The following is a 14,321-nucleotide window of genomic DNA, read 5'->3' as shown; positions in this document are numbered from 1 at the left end:
TGCTGTGGCTGCACGACTCCGTGGTTCACAGGGGGCACGCGGCCCCCGGCCCCCTGCCGGGACCTTCTTTAACAGTTACTCACAAGGGTCATCAGTGGGACATTTGTTTTATCCTTCCTGTAGGATCAGTTTACTTTAAACATAAATTTTCAGTATTTTTACTTTCTAGACTGGCCAAACTTTTCATTCTAAAACACTAAGACGAGGTGTTAGATTTTTTTTATTCAAATGACGTTTGCATGAGTGCTTTCATTCATTTTGTCTGCATGGGCTCTGCATGTTGTGTATTTTATTTACATTTACTTTATTTAGTGCACAGTTGAGGTAGTTTCCATTGTGATCCATTTGTAATTTTGATTTGTTTGTATAAGTTGTTTATTGGTACAAAACTGGATCACCTAAGATATTTCCTTTGCTGTTGATGCATATTTGTAATCCCCTTCCAGTTTTGATAGAAAGACAAAAAGAAGATTAGATATTTATTTCTGTGAACTGGCCATTAATGATTGCTTCAATCAGGTTAAGCCTGTATGAGTTAGTATGATACATACCTATACTGTAAATGAGGAAAACCTAAAGTTACAGGCATTCAGGATATTAAAGATGTCTAAAGACAAAATTTTATATTGTATTTGCAGTGATATGGGTGGATGGTGTGCTTTTTTATTACTCAAAGTACTTAAATTCATCTCATCAATGCAAATATTGTAAATGTGCTTTATTTAGCTGATTGGCAATGAAATGAATTTAGAAATATTAGAGGTGCATGAGACTTAAAGGACGCACAAAAGGGACGGACATGAGTATCTCTGTAGCTAGGTCTTGTATGCCATTTTCCTGTATTTGCAGGAGGGTTCTGCATGCAGAATATATTGGATGCCAAATGGGACTTAATAACAACATTCATGATATTTGCTTAAGAATTCTGTGTGTTGGCTTGGTTCTTGCATAACTAATGCAAATATCTCCTATTTTTATAAGAGATGAGAATGTTTGGAAAAGATAGAGTTACTGTAACACTTGCATACAGTACAGAAGGTAGAGATTGGGAGGCATGATAATATACAGAGTGGCAGTAGAATTGGGAAATGATAAAAGTACATCATGGGAGATTGAAAGCAGTAATCAAACATTCATGGTAATGCCCATTTTGATGAAAGCTGTTCAGTTTATTACCTCTGAGACAAAATTATAAAGGATACGGTTTTCAGATATCTGATTTACAGTTATTTTGTTTCATTACTTTCAAAAAATGAAATGGAGGGATTAGCTGCTATGAACTCAAGTAGAATAATTTTACTTTTAGAAAGTTTTGTGTGTGATTGAATGTGACTGTAAGGAAGGGAGAGCAAAGGAAATTGGATAAGAAGTGGGTTTTTTAAAAGATCAGATCATTTTTGAGTCAGCATGAAAGAGTGGATGAGTAAAAATGTTATTAATTGAGATTGTTTGTATCTGTAAAAATTGTAAAGATTTTAATTTATATTATGGGATATTTGTTACTGAATTATATGAAAAGCTAAAAAGATTTTGAAACAGTATTGTTATCTTGTCATCTTGATTAGGAGAGTGAAAAAATAATGGGTAATATGAATGGAAATTATGGGAAATAATATTGAAAGCATTATAGTCTCAGGATGTAGTACATTAATGAGAAAAGTAGAAATAGTAAGAGCTTGTTAAATTTATGTACTGAATATGACATTTTATTTCAGATGCATTTTATGACAGGGCAGTTCCGTAGTACAAAATGAAAGAGTGAATGATCAAGGGTAAGCCTTTGTAGAGTTATGAAATTGTGGACAGTAGATTAACCCTTAAACACTGACTTACTTGAAGAAAGTTGCTCACGATTTGGACGGAAAAAAGTCTTCAAAGTTTGTCCCATAAAACATGAAAGAAGCATTTAGATGTTAAGGACATATATGAAAAGCTAGCTGCCATAGATTGAATGGCCTTGGTATTGTGCTAAATTTAGAGTATAGAGCCCCCAATCATGGTTGTTGGAGGAAATTGAAAAAATCTATGTGAACATAAAGGTTATGCAGAAACACTTGGGCTGACATGATTTATGATGGTGTGAGGTAGACCTACAGTGATATTTGATTCCTATGGTACAGGAATATAGGAATTGGGCTGCGGGAAGTATGCTGGGGAAGATCATCATAACTCTTACTCACTCGGTGACACTCCATACTATTTATGGGTGCTCTTTACTTCAATTTTTTCACAATTACATGCATCTATTTACATACATTTACATTTTCATTCCCTTTTCTTTCTTACTTGTTCACTGTTTTCCGCTTTAGTAAGGTAGGTGTTAGGAAGCAGGAGAAAAGGCCTCCTATGTTCATATCTTTTCTTTAGATGATGTGTATTGCACTGAAATCAAGTATATTTACTCTTCAGAATTACTTTCAGAGACTGGTAGTCTCCATGATCAGCACTCACAAAGGTCCCTTACCAACCACTGAGGTTATGTTCTTGGAAAATCCTGTGGTCAACAGGGTACAGGGCCTCTGGAAATTGAGGGGTTAGGGACAGTGACTCTTGAAATACATATTTTAAGTCCTGAAATGAAAACTTTAAGGTTAAAATGAGCAGAGTATATATCAAAAACATGTTTATGCTATAAAAGTACAAGGAAGTGATGTATGTCTACTGATGCTTCACCTCCATACTCTTAAAAAATATCCAGCCAGCTATTCTGCACAAAAGGTTATCTCATTGCTTACCCTATCAACACAGGCTGTATTATGACACTTCTACCTTTCCTGGAAATATTTTGCTGGGTTGTGTCACAAGCAGACCATTAGCACTTCACACTTTCCCAGTGCAGGGATAAAATTTTGATGGTATCATGCAAAACTGAAGATAATCTAAATATGGTGCTGTGGTTGGTAAAATGGTATACATTTGTCTAAATTTGTATACTCAGTACCCTAGTTGGTATAATGTAGTAAGCAGGGGACCTCTGTTATATGACCAACAGACACAAAAAGTCAAAAGTCAAAGTATTGGTGGATTTTTGTAATAAACTTTTTGAAACTAGCACTCATATGACACTCCTGGTGCCTGCTATGCAGTTCTTCATGTGAAGACTTATGGCATTTAAAAGTTAAAGCAATAGATGTTGGATGGCAGATATAAAGGTATCTGTATGAGGTTTTGCTCGATACCAAACTGAGAGGGGTCTGAATGGCATTGCTAAACCCCAATTTAAGTCTTTGTAGACTGATAAGTATATTCATGTGCTAGGTACTGAGAGGCTGTGACATATATTTAGGATTTGTATTTTGTGCTTAAGTTCTGAATAAATGAATCTAGTACTATGGGGCTTGGAAAGTTGCCAGACACCATGATCTTCTTGAATAGATGCCCTTAGGCAGGGCTGGCCAGTTTTAACAGGCATTCAGTTACTTGAAAGAAGTTATGGTGTCATAACATAGCCAGTGCAAGCATGAAGTTTGTTAAGATCAATTAAACCTCGTTTATCTGACGAATGGCTGTAATAGAACATACTCAATACATAACTTGAACCTGACAGTGATAAGGGGAGTATAAGATATGATATAATGAAATTAATAATGACTTTTTAGATCTCAGGAAATAGATAATGAATCTGATGACAATAGTGAGCTGGAAAGACAAAATCTCGCTTTGTGCAAGTGTTAATGAAATGATGTCCAGTGGAATTGGGTTCTGAATGACAATTATGTTCATGATTTATTGGATTTTGTTATCACATCAGGGATCAAATCAGCATGTTCGATTAAGGAGAATTGTAGTGCCAGTCACTATTTTGATTGTTTTTAACCTGATCTAATGGGTATCCTTGTGACAAGTGAGTAGTACCATACACAGATTGTGCAAGAATCTCTCCAAAGTATGAATGGAAAATTACACGTGTTAGTGAATTTGTGCATGTTTATTAGGTTATATATACCTATGCCATTTGCTTGTAAAGGTGATCAAAATGAATTTTTGGAGCTCAGACCTCCTTATTCAAAGAGAAATTAATGGGAAAACTATGTAATCTGACTGCTACCTCTTTTCCTTAGAACATCGCTCGCAGTTTGTAGACATTGGTGTGGACAGGTGAGAAGGTAACCCTTTCAAAGGCTTATTTTAATTGGTATGATGCAGAAATTCGATTGTTTTTAATACATTAAAGAGACTTTGTGATTGACAAATCTAACAAACTCCCAAAAAGATTGTAAATAAAATCAGGATAGTTATATGCATATAAATTGTGATAAAGTATAATTTAGTTGGAAAAATATCAAATCTGTATAATTATTAGCATATGGAAAGTAAATTTATCTTATTCTTGAAAATATAGAACAAGTAAAAAGGATGAAATAGATACTAGCAGTAAATCAGTTGCAAGGACAACTTTTTAATGAAAATTGATAGTAATATGATTCTCTCTCTCTCTCTCTCTCTCTCTCTCTCTCTCTCTCTCTCTCTCTCTCTCTCTCTCTCTCTCAATATACCTGGAAGTACATGTATAGAAAAATTTACTCTGTAGCTGCATGGCACTACCTGGCATTAGTTCACCTTGTTTTCTTGCCTAGCTTGACAAATGTTAGCAGAATTATGCCAACCATTGGTGCTTTTGACATCTCATATTTGGATAATGTATTGAGTGTAAAGTGTTTCTTTGTGGTTTTCATAGGTTTTAACCTATTTCCTTCAGTTGTATCAGAAAAAATTCTCCATATCAAATATTCCCAAAATCAAAGTCAAATGCAGCAGTGACAAAATAAGTGAAGCTATCTACAATTGGCTAAAAAGGATTCAAATAAACTGTTGTATGATATGCAATGGGCCTTTACTTGGAAGAGATGAGGGTATATGTTGAGGTGGTTTTGATTAGACATATAAGTAGTAGGTTGAGAAATAAGATCTTTGGATCAATTTTGGCATTGATTTTGAGGACAAAGTTGAATGATATGAAGTTCAGGAATGTGAAAATTTTGTGAGATATAGAACTGTGCCTTTATTTTGTAGAACAGATGGATCATGATAGATAAGGGTAAGATGGAAAAAGATCAGCATAACAAAGTGAAAACTTACTAAAAGTTTTAAGGAGAAAAATAAAGCATGGCTTTAGGTTTTCAGTCTTAGCAAGTAAGAGAGATGATTGAGGGAGTATACATGAAGAAATGTAATGATGGAAAGGAATTTAAAGTGGAATGAAACAAAAAACAGGGGCAGTTGAGGAAGTGGAAATAAAGCTGAATGAACTCATTAACAAAAGTAAGAAGAGAGTTTGAAGTAGATTGAGAAGAGAAAATTAAGAATGGAAAAAGACATTGTTGAGCATATCTTTATGATCTGATTAATATGTAAAATTATTTTCAGAATGAACTATTACACAGAAAAGATTAGCAAATAAAAAGTACACACTGAGGCAGAAGTGTTGTTCATAATGAGGAAGTATTTCTTTTTGGAGTATGGGAAGAGAGTTCTACACTTGTGGGACCCCTTGAGTTTTTTTTTTTTCTTACCATCCGGTAGCCATTTAAGCATCTTTATTTTGCCAAGAAAGAAGTACAGAAAGGAACATTGGTCTTAAGTAAAGGAAAATGGAAGTTATCTAGTGGATGTCTGTGTTGAGAGTGTTTATTCCTTTCAAACACCATTTTTCAGGACAATTTACAGTTATATTTGGATGAGAAATGATGGAAGAACAAAACGATTTGATTGATTATGTGGTAATGGATGAAAGGTTAAGAAAATTTGAGAGGATTCTTTGGAGATTCTGACCATTTTGCATTTCTTGTGAAAGTAGGATCAGGGAGAAGTAGAAGCAGGTTTTGCCAAAGGAATGAATGAAAGCTGTAATTGTTTCTTTATTCAAAGGAAAAGGTGTTAAGGATGTGTGTAGCTATTATAGGGGAATAATTCTGTTTGGTATGCCGGGAAAAGTGTATCCTAGTATTGACTGATAGAGTGATAGAAGTGACTGAAAGCAGAATAAGTGAGAAGCAAGAGGGTTTTAGGAAAGGTAGGGAATGTGTGGATCAGATTTTTGTGGTAAGAATGATTGAGGAAAAATATCTAGCAAAAGTTAAGAAGTATGAAGCTTTTATGGATCTGTAGAAGCATACCAGAGTCAAGTAGAATGCTTTATGGAATGTCTTAAGAACATTTAGGGCAGGGGAACAACTGTTGGATGATGTGAAAACCTTTTATTGGGTAACAAATGCATGTGTAGGAGTGGATGGAGAGTTGAGTGAAAGTTTTGGAATACATGTGGGTGTGAGGCAGGGCTGTGTGATGTCAGCATGGCTTTTTAACATTTATGTAGGTGGAGTGCTGAGAGAGATGAAAGCAAAACTAGGGAAAAGGGAGGCAGAGATGAAATGCGGTGGTGAGGTGTGGTGGCTGGTGTCAAGCCTGTTTGTAGGAGCTACTGAGAAAAGTGAAGAGATATTGTGGAAAGTTGTAGGCATATTTTATGACGTATAGGCAATTAAACAATGTGAATAAAGTAAAGTGATGGTGTTTGAAAGGAAACAGAGTGAAAATATAAATTTGCAATGCCATATAGAGTGAGAGAAGAGAGTGCATTGAACTGTGTTATTAGATATGAGGGGAGAAAGACTGGAAGAGGTGACAGAAGTTCATTAGTTGGGAGCTGTCTTGGGTAAGATTGATGATATGGAAGGAGAAATAAGGGAGAGAGCAGCACAAGGTAGAATAGTGAAGGATAGAGGTATAAGTATGGAAGTGAAGAAAGGATCAAGTGACAGCATAGTCCTGATCCAAACCTGTGCAGCTGAAATATGAACAGAGGTCAAGAATGTAGGCTGTGGAAATAAGTTATTTGAGAGGAAAGTGTGGTTTGATTAAATGGAATAAAGTAGTGAGAGGTGTATGAGAGATTTGGTATGGTAGGGAATGCATTACAGAATGTTAGAGTGGGTGGAACATAATACTTTGAGTTGGTTTGGGCATGTGGAAAGAATGCAAGATGGGAAGTTTACAAGGAAAGTATATGATCGCATGATTAAAGGGTTTGATATGAGAGGAAGACCACTTGAGACATGGGGAAATGAAGTGGAAGAATATTGGAAGGATAGAAATGGATGAAGAATGTTTGAAATACGAGGGAGGCATATAAGGACAGGTACAAGTGGAGACCCTTTTGCTGTGGCCACCTCTTTGATGGGAGTTCATGGAGGGAACAGGCATCAAAGATATAGATAGAACAGTGGATACAGGACATACTATAAAGGATCAAAATAGATATTAGCAGTGAAGAGGTGAAAATCTGAAAGGCACCAGGAAACAATGAAATACCAGTAGAGATGTAGAATGGCTTGAATATGTATTCATCGCTTCTTGGAAATAGGAAAAGACACCATCACACTAGGAGAAGCCTAGATTCTGCCCTTTAAGAGAAAGGTGAAGAGCACGGTTGCAGAAGTTGCTGAGGAATTTCAATGTCATCCCATATGGGAAAGGTATTTATTTTCTTTTATTATACTTGATTGCTGTCTCCTGCATTAGCAAGGTAGGGCCAGGAAACAGATGAGGAATGGCCCATCCACTCTTGTACACACACACACACACACACACACACACACACACACACATATATATATATATATATATTTTTTTTTTTTTTTTTTTTTTTTCATACTATCCGCCATTTCCCGCGACAGCGAGGTAGTGTTAAGAACAGAGGACTGGGCCTTTGAGGAAATATCCTCACCTGGCCCTCTTCTCTGTTCCTTCTTTTGGAAAATTAAAAAAAAAGAAAAAAAAAAACGAGAGGGGAGGATTTCCAGCCCCCCGCTCCCTTCCCTTTTAGTCGCCTTCTACGACACGCAGGGAATACGTGGGAAGTATTCTTTCTCCCCTATCCCCAGGGATAATATATATATATATATATATATATATATATATATATATATATATATATATATATATATATATACGTCCACACACGCAAATATACATACCTACACAGCTTTCCACGGTTTACCCCAGACGCTTCACATGCCTTGATTCAATCCACTGACAGCACGTCAACCCCGGTATACCACATCGCTCCAATTCACTCTATTCCTTGCCCTCCTTTCACCCTCCTGCATGTTCAGGCCCCGATCACACAAAATCTTTTTCACTCCATCTTTCCACCTCCAATTTGGTCTCCCTCTTCTCCTTGCTCCCTCCACCTCCGACACATATATCCTCTTGGTCAATCTTTCCTCACTCATTCTCTCCATGTGCCCAAACCACTTCAAAACACCCTCTTCTGCTCTCTCAACCACGCTCTTTTTATTTCCACACATCTCTCTTACCCTTATGTTACTCACTCGATCAAACCACCTCACACCACACATTGTCCTCAAACATCTCATTTCCAGCACATCCATCCTCCTGCGCACAACTCTATCCATAGCCCACGCCTCGCAACCATACAACATTGTTGGAACCACTATTCCTTCAAACATACCCATTTTTGCTTTCCGAGATAATGTTCTCGACTTCCACACATTCTCCAAGGCCCCCAGAATTTTCGCCCCCTCCCCCACCCTATGATCCACTTCCGCTTCCATGGTTCCATCCGCTGCCAGATCCACTCCCAGATATCTAAAACACTTCACTTCCTCCAGTTTTTCTCCATTCAAACTCACCTCCCAATTGACTTGACCCTCAACCCTACTGTACCTAATAACCTTGCTCTTATTCACATTTACTCTTAACTTTCTTCTTCCACACACTTTACTAAACTCAGTCACCAGCTTCTGCAGTTTCTCACATGAATCAGCCACCAGCGCTGTATCACCAGCGAACAACAACTGACTCACTTCCCAAGCTCTCTCATCCCCAACAGACTTCAAACTTGCCCCTCTTTCCAAAACTCTTGCATTTACCTCCCTAACAACCCCATCCATAAACAAATTAAACAACCATGGAGACATCACACACCCCTGCCGCAAACCTACATTCACTGAGAACCAATCACTTTCCTCTCTTCCTACACGTACACATGCCTTACATCCTCGATAAAAACTTTTCACTGCTTCTAACAACTTTCCTCCCACACCATATATTCTTAATACCTTCCACAGAGCATCTCTATCAACTCTATCATATGCCTTCTTCAGATCCATAAATGCTACATACAAATCCATTTGCTTTTCTAAGTATTTCTCACATACATTCTTCAAAGCAAACACCTGATCCACACATCCTCTACCACTTCTGAAACCACACTGCTCTTCCCCAATCTGATGCTCTGTACATGCCTTCACCCTCTCAATAAATACCCTCCCGCATAATTTACCAGGAATACTCAACAAACATATACCTCTGTAATTTGAGCACTCACTCTTATCCCCTTTGCCTTTGTACAATGGCACTATGCACGCATTCCGCCAATCCTCAGGCACCTCACCATGAGTCATACATACATTGAATAACCTTACCAACCAGTCAACAATACAGTCACCCCCTTTTTTAATAAATTCCACTGCAATACCATCCAAACCTGCTGCCTTGCCGGCTTTCATCTTCCGCAAAGCTTTCACTACCTCTTCTCTGTTTACCAAATCATTTTCCCTAACCCTCTCACTTTGCATCACTTTGCACACCACCTCGACCAAAACACCCTATATCTGCCACTCTATCATCAAACACATTCAACAAACCTTCAAAATACTCACTCCATCTCCTTCTCACATCACCACTACTTGTTATCACCTCCCCATTTGCGCCCTTCACTGAAGTTCCCATTTGCTCCCTTGTCTTACGCACTCTATTTACCTCCTTCCAGAACATCTTTTTATTCTCCCTAAAATTTAATGATACTCTCTCACCCCAACTCTCATTTGCCCTTTTTTTCACCTCTTGCACCTTTCTCTTGACCTCCTGTCTCTTTCTTTTATACATCTCCCATTCAATTGCATTTTTTCCCTGCAAAAATTGTCCAAATGCCTCTCTCTTCTCTTTCACTAATACTCTTACTTCTTCATCCCACCACTCACTACCCTTTCTAATCAACCCACCTCCCACTCTTCTCATGCCACAAGCATCTTTTGCGCAGTCCATCACTGATTCCCTAAATACATCCCATTCCTCCCCCACTCCCCTTGCTTCCATTGTTCTCACCTTTTTCCATTCTGTACTCAGTCTCTCCTGGTACTTCCTCACACAGGTCTCCTTCTCAAGCTCACTTACTCTCACCACCCTCTTCACCCCAACATTCACTCTTCTTTTCTGAAAACCCATACAAATCTTCACCTTAGCCTCCACAAGATAATGATCAGACATCCCTCCAGTTGCACCTCTCAGCACATTAACATCCAAAAGTCTCTCTTTCGCACGCCTGTCAATTAACACGTAATCCAATAACGCTCTCTGGCCATCTCTCCTACTTACATAAGTATACTTATGTATATCTCACTTTTTAAACCAGGTATTCCCAATCATCAGTCCTTTTTCAGCACATAAATCTACAAGCTCTTCACCATTTCCATTTACAACACTGAACACCCCATGTATACCAATTATTCCCTCAACTGCCACATTACTCACCTTTGCATTCAAATCACCCATCACTATAACCCGGTCTCGTGCATCAAAACCACTAACACACTCATTCAGCTGCTCCCAAAACACTTGCCTCTCTTGATCTTTCTTCTCATGCCCAGGTGCATATGCACCAATAATCACCCACCTCTCTCCATCAACTTTCAGTTTTACCCATATTAATCGAGAATTTACTTTCTTACACTCTATCACATACTCCCACAACTCCTGTTTCAGGAGTATTGCTACTCCTTCCCTTGCTCTTGTCCTCTCACTAACCCCTGACTTTACTCCCCAGACATTCCCAAACCACTCTTCCCCTTTACCCTTGAGCTTCGTTTCACTCAGAGCCAAAACATCCAGGTTCCTTTCCTCAAACATACTATGTATCTCTCCTTTTTTCACATCTTGGTTACATCCACACACATTTAGGCACCCCACTCTGAGCCTTCGAGGAGGATGAGCACTCCCCACGTGACTCCTTCTTCTGTTTCCCATTTTAGAAAGTTAATACAAGGAGGGGAGGATTTCTGGCCCCCCGCTCCCATCCCCTCTAGTCGCTTTCTACGACACGCGAGGAATACGTGGGAAGTATTCTTTCACCCCTATCCCCAGGGATAATATACATATATATATATATACATATACACATACACACACATACACATACATACGCACATATACACACACACACACACATACATATATATACATATGAAAAATGTAAGAAACAATTTAGAAAACTGAAACTTCTAGCTTGAAAATGAATGAAAAAAAAAAAAATGAATGTCACATAATGGTTCAACCTCTGGCTATGGAAAAAAGGAAATGTATAATTTATTTACACAAACGTCAATAGCTGTTCTCATCAATTTAACCACTGTATCAATAAGCTTCAATGTCTAAGCTACATTTTTCTCCAATTTCACTATTTTCCTTCACATTTTAATATATATATATATATATATATATATTAAAAAAGGGGGTGACTGTATTGTTGACTGGTTGGTAAGGTTATTTAATGTATGTAAGACTCATGGTGAGGTGCCTGAGGATTGGCGGAATGCATGCATAGTGCCATTGTACAAAGGCAAAGGGGATAAGAGTGAGTGCTCAAATTACAGAGGTATAAGTTTGTTGAGTATTCCTGGTAAATTATATGGGAGGGTATTGATTGAGAGGGTGAAGGCATGTACAGAGCATCAGATTGGGGAAGAGCAGTGTGGTTTCAGAAGTGGTAGAGGATGTGTGGATCAGGTGTTTGCTTTGAAGAATGTATGTGAGAAATACTTAGAAAAGCAAATGGATTTGTATGTAGCATTTATGGATCTGGAGAAGGCGTATGATAGAGTTGATAGAGATGCTCTGTGGAAGGTATTAAGAATATATGGTGTGGGAGGAAAGTTGTTAGAAGCAGTGAAAAGTTTTTATCGAGGATGTAAGGCATGTGTACGTGTAGGAAGAGAGGAAAGTGATTGGTTCTCAGTGAATGTAGGTTTGAGGCAGGGGTGTGTGATGTCTCCATGGTTGTTTAATTTGTTTATGGATGGGGTTGTTAGGGAGGTAAATGCAAGAGTTTTGGAAAGAGGGGCAAGTATGAAGTCTGTTGGGGATGAGAGAGCTTGGGAAGTGAGTCAGTTGTTGTTCGCTGATGATACAGCGCTGGTGGCTGATTCATGTGAGAAACTGCAGAAGCTGGTGACTGAGTTTGGTAAAGTGTGTGGAAGAAGAAAGTTAAGAGTAAATGTGAATAAGAGCAAGGTTATTAGGTACAGTAATGTTGAGGGTCAAGTCAATTGGGAGGTGAGTTTGAATGGAGAAAAACTGGAGGAAGTGAAGTGTTTTAGATATCTGGGAGTGGATCTGGCAGCGGATGGAACCATGGAAGCGGAAGTGGATCATAGGGTGGGGGAGGGGGCGAAAATTCTGGGGGCCTTGAAGAATGTGTGGAAGTCGAGAACATTATCTCAGAAAGCAAAAATGGGTATGTTTGAAGGAATAGTGGTTCCAACAATGTTGTATGGTTGCGAGGCGTGGGCTATGGATAGAGTTGTGCGCAGGAGGATGGATGTGCTGGAAATGAGATGTTTGAGGACAATGTGTGGTGTGAGGTGGTTTGATCGAGTGAGTAACTTAAGGGTAAGAGAGATGTGTGGAAATAAAAAGAGCGTGGTTGCGAGAGCAGAAGAGGGTGTTTTGAAGTGGTTTGGGCACATGGAGAGAATGAGTGAGGAAAGATTGACCAAGAGGATATATGTGTCGGAGGTGGAGGGAACGAGGAGAAGAGGGAGACCAAATTGGAGGTGGAAAGATGGAGTGAAAAAGATTTTGTGTGATCGGGGCCTGAACATGCAGGAGGGTGAAAGGAGGGCAAGGAATAGAGTGAATTGGAGCGATGTGGTATACCGGGGTTGACGTGCTGTCAGTGGATTGAATCAAGGCATGTGAAGCGTCTGGGGTAAACCATGGAAAGCTGTGTAGGTATGTATATTTGCGTGTGTGGACGTATGTATATACATGTGTATGGGGGGGGGTTGGGCCATATCTTTCGTCTGTTTCCTTGCGCTACCTCGCAAACGCGGGAGACAGCGACAAAGTACAATATATAATATAATAATATATCTGGGAGTGGATCTGTCAGCGGATGGAACCATGGAAGCGGAAGTGGATCATAGGGTGGGGGAGGGGGCGAAAAATTTTGGGAGCCTTGAAAAATGTGTGGAAGTCGAGAACATTATCTCGGAAAGCAAAAATGGGTATGTTTGAGGGAATAGTGGTTCCAACAATGTTGTATGGTTGCGAGGCGTGGGCTATGGATAGAGATGTGCGCAGGAGGATGGATGTGCTGGAAATGAGATGTTTGAGGACAATGTGTGGTGTGAGGTGGTTTGATCGAGTAAGTAACGTAAGGGTAAGAGAGATGTGTGGAAATAAAAAGAGCGTGGTTGAGAGAGCAGAAGAGGGTGTTTTGAAATGGTTTGGGCACATGGAGAGAATGAGTGAGGAGAGATTGACCAAGAGGATATATGTGTCGGAGGTGGAGGGAACGAGGAGAAGAGGGAGACCAAATTGGAGGTGGAAAGATGGAGTGAAAAAGATTTTGTGTGATCGGGGCCTGAACATGCAGGAGGGTGAAAGGAGGGCAAGAAATAGAGTGAATTGGAGTCATGTGGTATACAGGGGTTGACGTGCTGTCAGTGGATTGAAGCAAGGCATGTGAAGCGTCTGGGGTAAACCATGGAAAGCTGTGTAGGTATGTATATTTGCGTGTGTGGACGTGTGTATGTACATGTGTATGGGGGGGGGGGTTGGGCCATTTCTTTCGTCTGTTTCCTTGCGCTACCTCGCAAACGCGGGAGACAGCGACAAAGTATAAAAAAAAAAAAAAAAAAAAAAAAATATATATATATATATATATATATATATATATATATATATATATATATATATATATATATACATATACATATCAACATATACACATCTACATACACACACACAGACATATACATGTATCCACATGTAAATATTCATACTTGCTTGACTTCATTCATTCCTGGCACTACCCTGCCCCACAGGAAATAGCATTGCTACCCCCTGCTTCAGCAAAGTAGCGCCAGGAAAACAGACAATAAAAACGGCAACATTCGTTTACACTCAGTCTCTAGCTGTCATGTGTGATGCACTGAAACCACAGCTCCCTATCCACATCCAGACCCCACAGACCTTTCCATGGTTTACCCCAGATGATTCACGTTCCCTGGTTCAGT

General features: G+C 39.0%; 1 protein-coding gene across 10 annotated transcripts in view; it reads left to right on the top strand.

Annotated features, from left to right (window-relative positions):
* sif (still life) overlaps positions 1–14,321 on the top strand; it is a 1,536,257-nt gene that overhangs the window by 104,259 nt on the left and 1,417,677 nt on the right. The gene's annotated exons all lie outside the window — the stretch shown is intronic.

Source organism: Panulirus ornatus, chromosome 2, assembly GCF_036320965.1.
Source record: "Panulirus ornatus isolate Po-2019 chromosome 2, ASM3632096v1, whole genome shotgun sequence".
Lineage (NCBI taxonomy): Eukaryota > Metazoa > Arthropoda > Malacostraca > Decapoda > Palinuridae > Panulirus > Panulirus ornatus.
Note: the sequence above shows the minus strand (reverse complement) of the source record. Positions and strands in the feature narration are given on the sequence as shown.